General features: G+C 34.1%; 1 protein-coding gene across 2 annotated transcripts in view; it reads right to left on the bottom strand.

Moving 5' to 3' along the window:
- LOC145678428 (cytochrome b-c1 complex subunit 10-like) overlaps window positions 1–14696 on the bottom strand; it is a 77398-nt gene that overhangs the window by 6667 nt on the left and 56035 nt on the right. Inside the window, exon 3 of one of the 2 annotated variants that reach the window (XM_081748547.1) lies at window positions 2–161. The exons of the other annotated variant lie outside the window; for it this stretch is intronic. The gene's annotated coding sequence lies outside the window, so the exon portion shown is untranslated. Of the gene's footprint in view, window position 1; window positions 162–14696 lie in introns of those variants that run through there. 2 annotated transcript variants of the gene reach the window in all.

Raw genomic sequence — 14696 nt, 5'->3', positions numbered from 1 at the left:
GTAAAATTTCAGAAGTGATTTCTATTTAATGTGGAATATGAAGGTACATAACACATTACATTACATTGAGAACTGTTCTTATGTCTTCCGAACAAGTGAAAAGTGAATCGTTCTTCCTAAAATTGTAATGAGTATATCATAGAAAGAAGTGCACTGGGAATCTGTAAAATAGAGAAAAAAATCTTTATGAACTAGTGAAGTTGAAATCAAAACTTTGATCTTTATTTTCATTTTATTATTATTATTATTATCATTAAAATATATTTTTTATATTGCTTAAGTCCCTTATTGGTGTTCAAGCAATAGAATAGTCGTATTTAAACGAAAAAATTCTGCAGTACATTCATTTAAAATTTACGCATAGCTTCCTGTGTAGTTCTTATTTCAATACGGTAAATCGTAGGACACAAAATGAATGACTTTGTATAAGTGTTTGTAATACTTCCTTTGCATTGAATTTACATTAATTTAATTCATGATGTGAGAGATCGTACTATAATTTGTGTTAGGAAGATTATTAACTTATACAGTAGAAATACAAGATATTTGTGTTTGATTTATCCTGGTCAGTCAGTTCATACTTAACTGTAAGCAAACAATAGTCTGAAAAATGGATCTTTGATTAATTTCTGTCAAGCACTCACTTAATCTCTTTGCAGTTTTGTACGGTATATTGGTCACTCGAAAAATTGATAGTTGTACATTTTGATGTGAATTATATTTCAAGGTCACTTTAATCTAAAACAAAAGTGTATTAAAAATTCCTATATTGTTGCTTTTTGTGATTCTTGTGAAATATTCTTTTGATGCTTTTCCGAAATTGTTAATTCATAATGTATACCATAATTTTGGTTACATAAATACTACGTTACATGTCGTTTTTCATATATCTAGGTAGTAGTTAGCTTTTAAAGAACCACATATTACACAAATGAAGCATATGATTCGTCAATTAGAACAGTTTAAGTTATTCAGTAACTTCATTTATTTTTATTTTTTTAAAGAATACTATTTCTTTTTGTTTCTGAATCCAAAAATCAATCTAAGTCATGTTGTTGTAAGCATTATCTAGAGGGCATTAATTTGTTAATGGTTGTGGGTACTGAAACTGGTCAAAATGGTAATGTATATATCAGAGAATTTTTTAATTTCTTTTTAAAGTGTGGTGTTGGCTGGCTTTAAGACAAGGAAAATGGGTAAAAATGAATTGTCTTTGTGGAGAATAAGGGGCTGTGAACATAATATTTTTAAATATTATTCGATATTTCATTTGCTAGTTGCTGGTCAGCACTTACTGTTCTGTTTCTCATTGAAACCATTGTCATGCTTGTGTTTAATTCTGCAATAAATTAAGGTCATTGTAAATACCTACCACCTATGCAAAGAAAACAAGAAGAAGAAAATGTTGAATAAAAAGTTATATCATATTTTAAGAGGTTTTATTCAAATTTACAATTTGTTCATTCTTAACTGAATATTCCAACAATCTACGGTAGGAACTATATTATTTTTAAGGATTATTTAGACGTAGATGCTGTTTAAATATAGATAAGGAAGGCAAGTTCGAAATATAACGAATGATTTTTGTCGAAGCTTTAACACATTCGATACCAATGTATTGGGGTGCTATGTATGCGTCGAAGTAAAAAAAAAAGTTTAGTAAATTAGAAAAAGAAATTAGTACTTTCTGCAAAATCAGCAGTTGAATATTTATTTTATTTATTTACGTATTTATTTATTAAACAGATTCCCAGATAAAGCATAACTACGCTATTTCACACAGGGAAATGTTAACACACACACACACGTACAAAAAAAAAGTGTCAACAAATAGTGCAAAACTGATATTATTTAGCCAGAACTCGTTTAATTAATTGCTCTTTCAAACACCAGGTAGCTCGAAACAATGTCCATATCAGTTGTTAAATGATTATAACAGTTCGTTATTCTGTTAAAAAAAAAAAAAAAAAAAAAAAAAAAAAAAAAAAAAAACTAGACACCTCTATAATTGCCAACCTATTGCGGGCAAGATGGAATAGGTGGGTATTCCGGGTTATGCGGTGAGGAACGCATAAGGATAGTTCCTGAAGTAATGTTTCCGACCTTAAGTTCCCATTAACTATTTTAAGAAGAAATTTCAGGTCAGAGTTACCTCCCGGAGTCTGGATATTAACGATATCTTCAGAGTTCCTCCATAGGTAATATTCGAAGTGCGCCCTCGAAAATGAACTACAGCAAGATAGGAATTAAGAATAGAATCAAGTCTAGAGAGATGTGTAGGTGCTGCCATGGTCCATATGGGAGAGCAGTATTTGATCGTGGACGCCATTAGAGTTTTATAAAAAGTTGCTAATGATGACACAGTGCGTAGTTCAGTAAATCGATAAAGGCCCCAACATGCGTATTGAATTCTTAAGTATTGAGGAGATGTGATCAGAGAATGTGAGTTACGAATCAAAGATGATACTAAGATCATTATGACTATCAGTATGTGTAATAGCGAAATCGCTGATGTGGAGGGAACAGAAGACTTTTTCAGAGTAATGGTAATACAGTCACATTTCTTGCTATTAAGTTTCAAGTGCCACATTTTACACCAGCCTATAAGGTAATTAATGTCTTCCTGTAGGGTAATCGTGCCATGGAGACACGATATTTCTCTAATTTACAATCGTCAACAAAAAAAAAAAAAAAAAAAAAAAAAAAAGGCCACTAGGATGAGCTGATAAGTGAGTAGAGGTCATCCATATACAGGACAAATAGCAGGGACCCAAGTGCATTCCCCTGAGGCACTCCTGAGATCACGGGTTGGGGGTTATAAATCGCCCCTGAAAGAACAACTCTCTGCTAGCGGTCATTCAAGTAGCTGGTGATTAAAGAGAAAATTTGCCATTTATATTAAAGAAGACAATCTCGAATAAGTCATTGTGACACGTAAGGAACGTCTCTTTATACGATCATTAGTATTTTGTGTATAGTTTTACATGAAATCATTGTAACTAATCAATCGTTTGGGTGGAAGGTGAAGTGAAGCGGTATGTAAGTGGTTAGCGCATTGAACTATTCGGCAGACCCGGGTTCAAATGCCCGCCAGGTACAAACTTTTTACACTTTTCGATTTCAATTTCAATGCATACTTAGTGTAACAAGAAAGATCTCCTCTCCAGAAAGAAAAACATTTTGGAAAGAGGAAAATTAGGTAAGCTCTGTCAATAGAAACAATGATTTACAAACTTATTTCCTGCTGTTGTTCTAGGCTTGATATTTTCATCTACTTTGAAGCATTTTCTAATTTATGCGTGGCCAGTGTTCTTATTTCTCTGAACACACATAACGAAATAATACATTACATACACAGCTATATTGACATTAATATATGGTGTTCAATGGACAATACGATCCGAACCATCTTTCCGATTCATCTTAGAATGGAGAACTGTTTCGTTAGTTAGCTACTCTATAATTTAACCTACATAAACACCTGGCTCAGTGCTACCAAGTCTGTCAATGCCGAGAAAAGTTACGTGAAGTCAGGTTGCATTGTCCAGGCATTTTTACAACTGGAAATTAACTGAATTACAAGTAATGGAATTAGTGCCCTCATTGGGGGAGATACTTAGGTTGGTGGGTGTACATGTACAGTTTGTAATTGCACTGTACCCTTGAAAGTTCATATTTAAAATATATAGAGTACTGGAGCTGGCATTTGACGTTATTCGGTTTGGGCACGATTATATGGGTACTGTTTCGAAAAGTAGAAGAATGATAAGCTTAAGGAAATTAAAAGAAAGTATATACCATTCATCTTAATTCGAGTATACTTATTTACGTGAAAATATTTTTGATATGGACTACCAGTTGAGCTATTCAGCCGGTTCGCGTCGGTTTTCTAGAACGGGTTGTTAAAATATTTTGAGTTCACAGAACCGTTTGTTATACCCAGACATAAACCACACACGTATGACCTAACGAAGAGTGAAAGACAGAAACTTAGTGAAAACACTTCCGTACATTTCCCGCTAGCTTGTGTTGTTGCGGAAACAACTTTCAATTGTTTCAATTCGATGGTATCAAATAAATCAGCATCAGTGCGACTCCCTTACATATTCTTTAACTTATTACAGATATATTAAAAATACAAAACCAGAGAATAAATTTTGCCCTCTCTTGGGAAAAATCCCATCGATATATTTTTCATCAAATCAAGTCAGGAAAACAGAATGTATACTAGTGCGCATTGCATAGATGGCTGCTTACGAAGGTTTGTTTTCTCTTAAATAATTCAATGGAAAATATGTCATCCATCTTCCATCAGTTCCTTAAGGGTTGTAATTGCCTCATCACCATTTCATTTTGTCTGCAATCGATAACGATGTCAAGCTGATTGATTATACCTTTCGTAAGTAGCTACTTACGATGTTCTCACTAGCGTAAATTAGGTTTTCCTGACTTCAATTCTTTTCAAAACGATACAGCTGTTAAGAAATCTTTGTACCAACGAATTCATATCAATGTGCATTTCATTATGTCTTACAAATATAAACTTATGGAAACATAGACTTCACCATTGTATTGCTAGTAAAATTCAAACCCAATTTGATACATTACATGACCCCTTCCTATTTATAGAAGTCGAGGGAAATACAAGATGCTGACTTCGAGATGGCTGCCATGACAAGCATACCCTCAAATAGATGTCTACTTCCTCCCTGTGTTGGTTAATGTGCTTTAGTTTTTCATCCCTTCATTCGTTTTACAAATAAAATTAACTTTTCAAACTTGAAACACATCATTATGGCTTATTCTGATCAATCAGATTTTCGGCCATTGTGGCGTCCTTATGGATGGAAGCACTTTATATTTTGCTTACGCTCGTTTCTTTACATTCCACACTTCTCTGCCAAATTTGGTCAACAAATTCGATTTCGACATCGATATGCTTTGTTGTAAGAGAAGAAAACTATGGAATATTGGTACAGAACCTTCTTGAAAAATTAAAAGGCACAAGTGTGAAATATGTATTTTGGAATTCATTCACTGTCTGCATTTCCATTTGAGTTATTTCTCTGAAAAATTTGCCGTTATAAGCAATTAATAGGGTGAGCGTTTTCACCAGAACATTTTGCAGATGGAAAAACGTTATAAAGGAAAATGGGTATAACCATTAAACCAGCAGGGAGAGTGCAATATATATATATATATATATATATATATATATACACCTTGGTGCACGTTAGTTTTAAACCTAAGGCCCCGCAAAATGTTCCCAATCGGACCGCGCACCACCTAAGGTCGGCCCTGCACAAGAACGCAATAATATTATACGTTTATGAATTTATAGATAGAGTTATCATTTTAAGACAACAAGAAATGGAGTATTAATATTTGTTAGCTGATAACAGTAATGAATTTTGTTTAGTTCTTCTTCTAGGTACAAAGGCAAGGTGACATCTTAAATAGGATCGTTCTTGTGACTAGAGTTGTAAGTACGATCACTATTTGCAACTTGTGTACAGTTAGGAGCAATTCCACAATTGTTAGGAAACAACAAATTAAATTAACACTGCGTGGTACGGAGACAGCGTCACCATTTGGTGCGAGGTCTGAGATATGGAGTTCCATCATCAGTAGGGTGGAGCGAAAAAAAAAAATTCTCGAGTATCGAATTCTAATAGAGCTCAAAAGTTGTGTATTTGGGTGTTGATCGAAGGAAAAATAACGAAAAATATCACACTTCGGATTTTCAGTTCGCGTAAACGGCCTAACTTTGAAACAAATTATAAAAAACACCAAAATTTACCTTTACGCAGGAAATATACATATTTTTTTATTTCTATAGCGTCTAAGTACTTTATTTTAGTAGTGTTAGGTCATGTTTGTTAATAATTCGTTAATGTTATTGATTCTATACATTTAATTTCCATAAGGATTTTGCAGCTCTTCGCCCATTTTTCAACTTTTTTTTTTTTTTTTTAAAAAATCAAATGGCCCAGAACTCATCACGAGATGGCTGCAATTCGAGTTCTATCTACACCCTGTCCAACCGTCCTACCAATTAGGGTGTGCTAAATTATGTTGATTTAGCCTAGAATTTAGCCTTAAATTAAGATTTTTTAAATCAAATTTTGGCATTGTGAGTCTTGAGAGCAAAATTGCTCTAATGTAGCGATCTCTGGTATCTTGTCCACACACTTTTCCTGTAGACTCCGTAAGAAGTTTGACACCTTTCGACTTCCTGAGTACGGCATGGTAAATTTAAGAATTGAAACTGATGACTAGACTTGTCATACATAAGTACTGGAGGAGGAGACAGCTTACATTTTCTCCAATCTATCAGCTCACTCTAGCCCGTGGCATCAAAATTTATTGAAGGTGCCATAAAAGTTCTGCCAGAGCAATTCAGACAGGGCAGTGTGCTCCAGATGTGGCTCTAACACATCCTGGACCTCTCAGTCACTTCCGGTGGCTGACATTTGGAAACCGGGTCTTACGGTTTTATTGTTTTCATACAATTCCTACTAACGAACTCAAAGTGCTTATAAGCTACATTATATAGACATATGTCCTGTCTGGTTCGACAAAATGAGATATCACTCAGTGAAATATGGACCTAAACATATTTTGGGAGAGTTCAAACAACAAGATATTTGCCAAACAACATTAAAAGAATCATCAATCCTGTGAATGAGAGAAACGCGCTCACCCACAAAACATATTGTTGGCTATGACAGTGGATGAGAGACAACATGTACGAGAGTTTAGTTACAGGAAAGTGCTAAATGCAATAAATCAAGATCCGAAGGGGAAATCTATTAGAACTTATGGCACCTGAAATTTTGATGCCACGGACTACAATGAGCTGATAGATTGGAGAAAATGTAATCTGTCTCTCCCTTCAGTGCTCGAAAACTTGACAACAGAAATATATCTTATCACTTATGTATGACAAATCTAGTCATGAGTTTGACTTCTTAAATTATCCATGCCATATTTAGGAAGTTGAAAGACGTGTCAAATTTGTCACAGAATATGCAGAAAAAGTGTGAGGACAAGAAAACAGAGATGGCTACATTGAGCAACTTTGCTCTCAAGACTCATAATGTTACAACTTGTTTTAAAAATCTGAATTTAAGGCTAAATTCTAGACTAAATCAACAAAATGTAGCACATCCTAATTGGTAGGATGGTCGGATAGGGTGCGAGTGAAACTCAAATTGCAGGCACGTTCTCGTGGTGAGTTCTGGGTCATTTGATTAAAAAAACGTTGAGAAATGGGCGAAGAGCTGCAAAATCATTATGACAATAACATTATTCATATTAACGAATCATTAACAAACATGACCTCACACTACTAAAATAAAGTACTTAGACGCTATAGAAATAAAAAATAATAATTTGTATATTTTTTGCGTAAAGGTAAATTTTAGTGTTTATTTTAGGCTGTTTGCGCGAACTGAAGATTTGAAGTGTGATCTTTTACGTTATTTTTCTGTTGATCAGCACCCGAATACGCAACTTTGAGCTCTATTGGATACTTGAAAATCGGATTTTGTTTGCGTAAAGGTAAAATTTGTTGGTTTTGTCGTTTTTTAAGCTTTAGGCCGTTTGCACGATCCAAAGATCCAAAGTGTGATCCTTTTCGTTAATTTTCGATTGATTGGCACGCAGATACGCAACGTTTGAGCCCTATTAGAATTCGACACTCAAAATTTGATTTTCTTCTCTCCACCCTAATGATCAGTCTAATTTTTGGCCCATACTAACAGTAGGGATGAGCCTTATATATTCATCAATTGTTGGCTAAACACGTTATGTTCCCAGACAGTACAAATCAAGGTTGATACGGATGACGTAATTTTGTGTTGTTAGAAAGTCGCCTCAACCCGGATACCCAGAGAAATTGAATAATTTTCATGTAATATACATAAGAAGTATCAATATTGCAAATGATAAAAATTTCCTTAATTACCTCAGCACTAATCCAACGCAGAACCCCAAGATTGTAAAACGGACGCGTAAGCCACTCTGAGACATCATTGTTGAGGAAGATGGAAAAGACTCGATGTGCAGTGAATTCAGGAAATTGCACACTTTTACGATTCCAATGTTGTAATAATGAAAAAATACTCTGATTTCAGTCGTTATAAAATAGTAAAATGTTATTTAGAAAGAAGGAGAAACTTGTCTTTAGAGGGCTTCAAACCCTTAACAGGCGTTCCTCTTGACTGGAATCTGGTGTTTCACAGTACTGGATTATTATATTTAAAGTTAATTAATTTAACGAATTTTCTTCAGCACCTTATGCATCCTATTTTACTCGTTTTACTTAATTTTACTCGTTTCACTTAATTTTGCTCGTTTCACTTAGTTTCATAGTTTTTCTAGTAACAATTTAAGAACAGGGACAAGAACACAGAAGCATTGCTACAAAGACTATTAAATAAACTATTCGCGTGTTCTTTCCTTTCCTGAAGTAAAATAATAAAATATGGTAAAAATGCATTTTTAGTCTTCCATTTTCTATGTGTTTTCAAATCTGTTAAACCAAACCAAACGTAAAGCAATATTAATGCATAAGACACTCAACAACTTAGCTACTCATCACATAACAATTGCATGGATCCGAGGAACTCTAGTATATCCACAAATCATCACTTATCATCTTTTCCCAAAATGCGTCATGACTTTTGCCACAACCTGATACTTTAGACATTATTAATACACAAAGTTCATTGATCTCGTCACTTATTGACTTACTATCATGATCATCAAAACATTTAGAGTACTTCCCGTAGATATGGAAAGGGCATGGTTTAGCATGAAAATAACAAACATAAAACAAAAACATGATTACTAATAAAACTCCAACTGACCAAAGCGTTATATATATTGTAAGTTTATGTATTTGTGTTACAGTTTCGGCCATGTAACGTAACCTTCCTCAGACACATTATCAGAAAAGAAAAAACATGATATTTTCCTCCGCTTACCCCTTACCATGCAGTGTGTTGCTTCTTCAACAGAAAGACTTAAAATCCAATCAGAAACTTCATAAAATATAAAAAATGTACCCAAGTCTCGACTTGCCAATAATAATAATAATAATAATAATAATAATAATAATAATAATAATATAATTGTCAGGACGGATTTGAACCCGGGTATCTGGGATAGGGGTTACTTGTTTTACCTCTCTGTTACAAATTTCTTATTCAAAGATAAGAAAATAAACTAGTAGTTACGGAAGATAAAAACAGAACTTTCTACTTCTACACCTGTTCATACAATTCAAAGAGTGCGAAAATAATGTCTGCCGTTTTTTCTTCTTTGCAAATTAGAAGTTAAGCCGAGGAAGATTTGTGATATAAATCGGGATCACCGTTAAAAACAATTACGTTTCGTGATATTTTCCTCATGGACGAAGGTCTATATAACTTGTTTTTGAGTTAAAGAAGACAATCTCGAGTAAGTCATTGTGACACGTAAGGAACGTCTCATACGATTCTAGGCTTGATATTTTCATCCACTTTGAAGGATTTTGTAATTCGTGCGTGGTCAGTGTTCTTATTTCCTTGAACACACATATAACGAAATAATACATCACATACACAGCTATATGGAGATTAATGTATGGTGTTCATTGGATAACACGATCCTAACCATACAGATTCTTTTTAGAATGGAGAACTATTTCGTTGGTTAGCTACTCTACAACTTAACCTACATAAAGACCTGGCCCAGTGCTACCAAGTGCTGTCAATGCCGAGAAAAGTCACGTGAAGTCAGGTTGCATTGTCCAGGCATTTTTACAACTGGAAATGAACTGAATTACAAGTAATGGAATTAGTGCCCTCATTGGGGAAGATACTTATGTTTGTAGTTGTACATGTAGTTTGTAATTGGACTGTACCCTTGAAAGTTCATATTTAAAATATATAGACTACTGGAGCTGGCATTTGACGTTTTTCGGTTTGGGCACGATTATATGGGTACTGTTTCGAAAAGTAGAAGAATGATAAGCTTAAGGAAATTAAAAGAAAGTATATACCATTCATCTTAATTCGAGTATACTTATTTACGTGAAAATATTTTTGATATGGACTACCAGTTGTGCTATTCAGCCGGTTCGCGTCGGTTTTCTAGAACGGGTTGTTAAAATATTTTGAGTTCACAGAACCGTTTGTTATACCCAGACATAAACACTCACACATGACTTAACGAAGAGTGAAAGAAAGAGACCAAACAACTTAGTGAAAACAGTTCCGTACATTTCCCGCTAGCTTGTGTTGTTGTGGAAACAACTTTCAATTGTTTCGATTCGATGGGCAGAGAAATTTGAATGGGCAGATAGAAATTTGAATATGAATTCCGGTATTTTGTCCGGGATACTGGGATCTGTGAGTGTAATGAATGTGATACATATCTAAGGGATCGTTCACATATTACATTACGCGGCGAAAGGTGAGAGGGGGTTCGGCCTTGCGTTACGAAGTATGACACGAGGGAGGAAGGAGTTAACGTCTTCGTTACGTTACGTGTTTTTTCTGTAATCTTTATTTTTATTCTTCGGTTTATAAACAATCTTTTAGACAAATAATTTTATTCAGTTTTTACATTTTTATAAATCAATATTTATATTGTTTTGGAATATTGAGAAGATATAGCCTGTATAAATTGGATCATGCAGAAGGGATCTGAAGACGCTAGTAGATATCAGACTGGTGACGAACCCTGCATGTAATAAAATACAATAAAGCTCTGTTTTGTGGCTATCGCCGCAATGCATTTACGATACACGCTTTTTTTGAGTTAGTTGCTTGTCGCATTGAACTTATTTGTATAACATAATCTGCCACTAGCATCTTTGTAGGAACTTGTGACTCTTGTATTCGAGCCTTAGGTGCTTATTACACCCATCTCAATTTTTCTTTTTTCAAAGTAATTCGGAAACGAACAAATAATATTATAATATATTTGTGTAATTTTCTAGAGAAATAAAATACTTCTTAGTAAACTAACCAATGTATCTGAGGTTGTCTTTGTCTTTGGTTAGTTAGCCAATAAAATCATAATCGTATTGAAGACTTATTCTTTCAGAATGAAAGATGGAAACAACACAGACTGTTTCAGGATTGGTATTTTCTAAGTATTAAGTCATCGCGTAGGTAAATTTTCGGTATGATTTTTACATTCACTATACTTTCGAAAATATGGTGAAATGAGGTTGCTTTAATGAACAACGAAACATCAAAATTTCAAAAAATATATAATAAATTACTGATCTCAAATTTCGGCAGTTCAAAATGGACAAAAAATATTGCATCAAATGTTCATTTAACGTCAATCTTGACCGATTGTCAGTTAGTTAAACCCCAACGTGTATGATTTGCTGTATGGTGGTCAGAATGTTGCAAATTTCGAACAATTTATATTTTTATTATGCTTTTTAACTTATATCTTCTCGTCTCACCTAGAAATTTGATACAAAACAGGACAGGGATATGTTGTTGAGGCAAGAAGACCTTAAGATTCGTTCCCTGTGGTCCTGTTTCTTGCAGATCGCTAGTTGCCAATTATTTTGTAATTTGTATTTAGCAGATCTCTTTTGATATGATTATTTATAATATACTAATTCTAAATTACTTCTCGCGGTACTTTATTAATAGAGTTTTTGCACGAAGATAACTAATATCACCACTTTGCTCGTGTGGAAATGATGTATATAGTTATATTTGAAGTACCTTTGAGAAAAAATATTTTATTAAGAAATAGGCAGAGTTATTTATAGATAAATGCCACGATAAATTATGATTATCAAATATATTGCCTTTATATAGAACAAAATACATCCAGAAGTTTTTTCTGTGGCGATAATTTTTTGTGATACTTAAGTCGTATCGTCATCATCACATGTTTTCTGGTATTATTGCTAGATCACTTGCCACAAACGAGAAACTTTAGTGCTCCATGAATCTCAGCTAATTTCTTCGTCTTCACGTACATTTTTTATGTTTTAATACCATTAATCAACTGTAGCCTGTCTCCCTCTTTTTCCTTCTACTTTACCTTCTAGCACGAGTATTACGATCAAAGTCACATGATTAATTCCAAATAATTACGCATTATGTATTAATTTGAAGCTTTATTGGTTTATGTAAAAATACGTTTTACTTCAAATCGAAGGCTTTTACAATGCACAGCAATGAAGAAACGCTATTTACCACGGAATAAGAAATGCATTCAAGGGTTAATATTCCTTAATGCAAAATTATTTATGTTTAAACTACTGACGTCTGGTAAAAGCTGTTGCTTCGCACAAACAATATTTTGAAATGAAGTAAGAAGCTTTCGTTAGTGTGTGTTATGTCATTGTATTACTATTTTAATTTTGTATTTTTTCTGAATTGTATGACATGTTATCAGCCTTTGTTTTTTCTTATTTCATATAAAAACTAAAAAGAAGTGGTGTGTATGCATGTAAATATAGCTGCGAAAAAAAAATGAAATTAATTTTATAAAAGAATACAATTTTCATTGTGTTTTTCTTTACAATTCCTAGAAATAAACAAAAAAAAAAAAGAATTACATCATAGATAACACATTAGTTAATGCTGTTGATCTTTAATATTTCCACCAATAATTTAATTGTTGTGCATTAGAATATACACATTCTGATTTTTTCTCAATATTTCTATACAAATAATAAATAAGTATTCATTAAATACAGTTTCGCATAATTAGCCCTTTGGGGATCCGATGGTACAATTTGTTCCATACGGGCGTTTCATGGTACATTGCGTTATGTCTCCTATTTGAGCTTTTCCGTCTTTTTTTTTTTTGGTTTGTTTGTTTGTTTTCCAAGTCGAGAGGCATTGTAGAAGACCTTACGTATGGTTTCACACCTTCCTGCGTTGAGATATAGGAGGTGATGACGTCATAATTCTAAAATATATTTTCTTTTATTAACCCTATAATACCCAGAGTGTGATATCATAGAGGCAAAAAATATTTTTTCATAAAAATTGGTTTATTTGCATGTTTTATATGTGGTAAATAACAATTTTCTACAATCTTACATTTTCCCCATAATCCATGGGGTGTTAAATATATGTAACATTGGGTATTAATGTGCAAAATCAGAATATATCAAAATAGAACTGTGTTATTGCTAAAACCACACAGAAACACGAATTTGTGGATCGTTTTGTGAACTTTCACTCAAATAACGTGTAACGTTATGTATGGAATCATCGGAAGCAGTTTCTATCCTTACTAAAACACAGATAAACCTGGCACTTCTCACACTATACAAATGAATTCAACTTTATACATATTTTACATCGTCCTCGTGTTTCTTTCCACACTGGCCAATGGTCAAATTTGTCTAGCACAGGAATGACAGTAGTAGCTGCGCGTTTCTTTGTTTTTGACATATCATCTTTGCTTGGTCATCCTCTTTTCGATTTCCCTTTGCCTGCGAGAACCAGTCCGCTGGCAACCTCAGCTTGAAATTTCCGTAGTGGAATGGATTCCTGTCCAACAATGTGACATTCCTTTCTGTACTTGATCCAGGCGTTGATAACTCCAACTGTGATCAGATGCCAAAATATATAAAGGTACCAACGATGAGATTTGATGTGGTACTTGTAGAGTGTTGACAACATATCCAATAGGTCAATTCCTCCCATGAACTTGTAAGAACGAATTATAGCTGGTCGGCTAATTTCAACATGTCCCCTTTTGCACTTATCCCATCGACGAACTGTGTCTTGCGGTTCAAAACCTACAAATGATGACAGAGTAACTGCCTTATTGTCGAACCACCTGACCGCAACAAACTGATCAGTTGAATCAACATGACACTGGCCACTGAATCCCTCCCTTCTTTTTTCATCGTTTGTTCATCTGGAAGTGGACAATTTATCGGTCTGTTTGGGCGAATGGTGCCTATGAAACAAATTCCTCTGCTCATTAAGGACTCAACAAGAATATCAGTAGTGAAGAAATTGTCTGCGAAAACTTTGAAGTAGTAGTTTTCTGGTAAAGTTTCAGTTAGTTGCATTACTAGTTGATAACCCAAGCCCTTTCCTACTTTCCTCCTGTGTTTTGTGGAACCAGCTCAGCTGATGCACCCTGATTTATATCAAAATCGTACAAAACCCCAGATGCTCCAGCCCTTCCCCACATCTTGAACCCCTAACGTGTTGGTTTGTTTAGCATATACTACCGTAAGTGGCTTCTACCTTTGAAAGATATCATAATTTCATCTATGCTATGATTTTCTTCTGGAATATTAGCCAGGCACAGTTTCTGGAATTTATGTATCCAAGGTCTAATTTTCCAGAGTTTGTCCTCTTTGTCCTTATTTGTTGCCATCAAATTATTGGTGAAGTGGAGGCAAGAAAGAATCTTTTGAAACCTGTTGCGAGCCATAACATCAGATATCAGACTGTATGTCATGTTCATTTCCCAATAACTGCGAACGCTGGGCATTTGGCAGAGTCCCATTCTTAGATACATACCTACTACCTGTTCCAGTTCTGATATATTTATATTCAAAGGAACACCATCTTTTTTGTACACTATAAATGTTTGATTCGTCAACCAACAATTCCATCATTTGATTTGTGACAAAACACTTAAAATATTGCAAAGGGGTAGAAGGCTCACTTGGGGCGATTCTGGGATTTCTACAA

The sequence above is a fragment of the Thermobia domestica genome, chromosome 2 (assembly GCF_964235325.1).
Source record: "Thermobia domestica chromosome 2, izTheDome1.hap1.1, whole genome shotgun sequence".
NCBI classification, from domain to species: domain Eukaryota; kingdom Metazoa; phylum Arthropoda; class Insecta; order Zygentoma; family Lepismatidae; genus Thermobia; species Thermobia domestica.
Note: the sequence above shows the minus strand (reverse complement) of the source record. Positions and strands in the feature narration are given on the sequence as shown.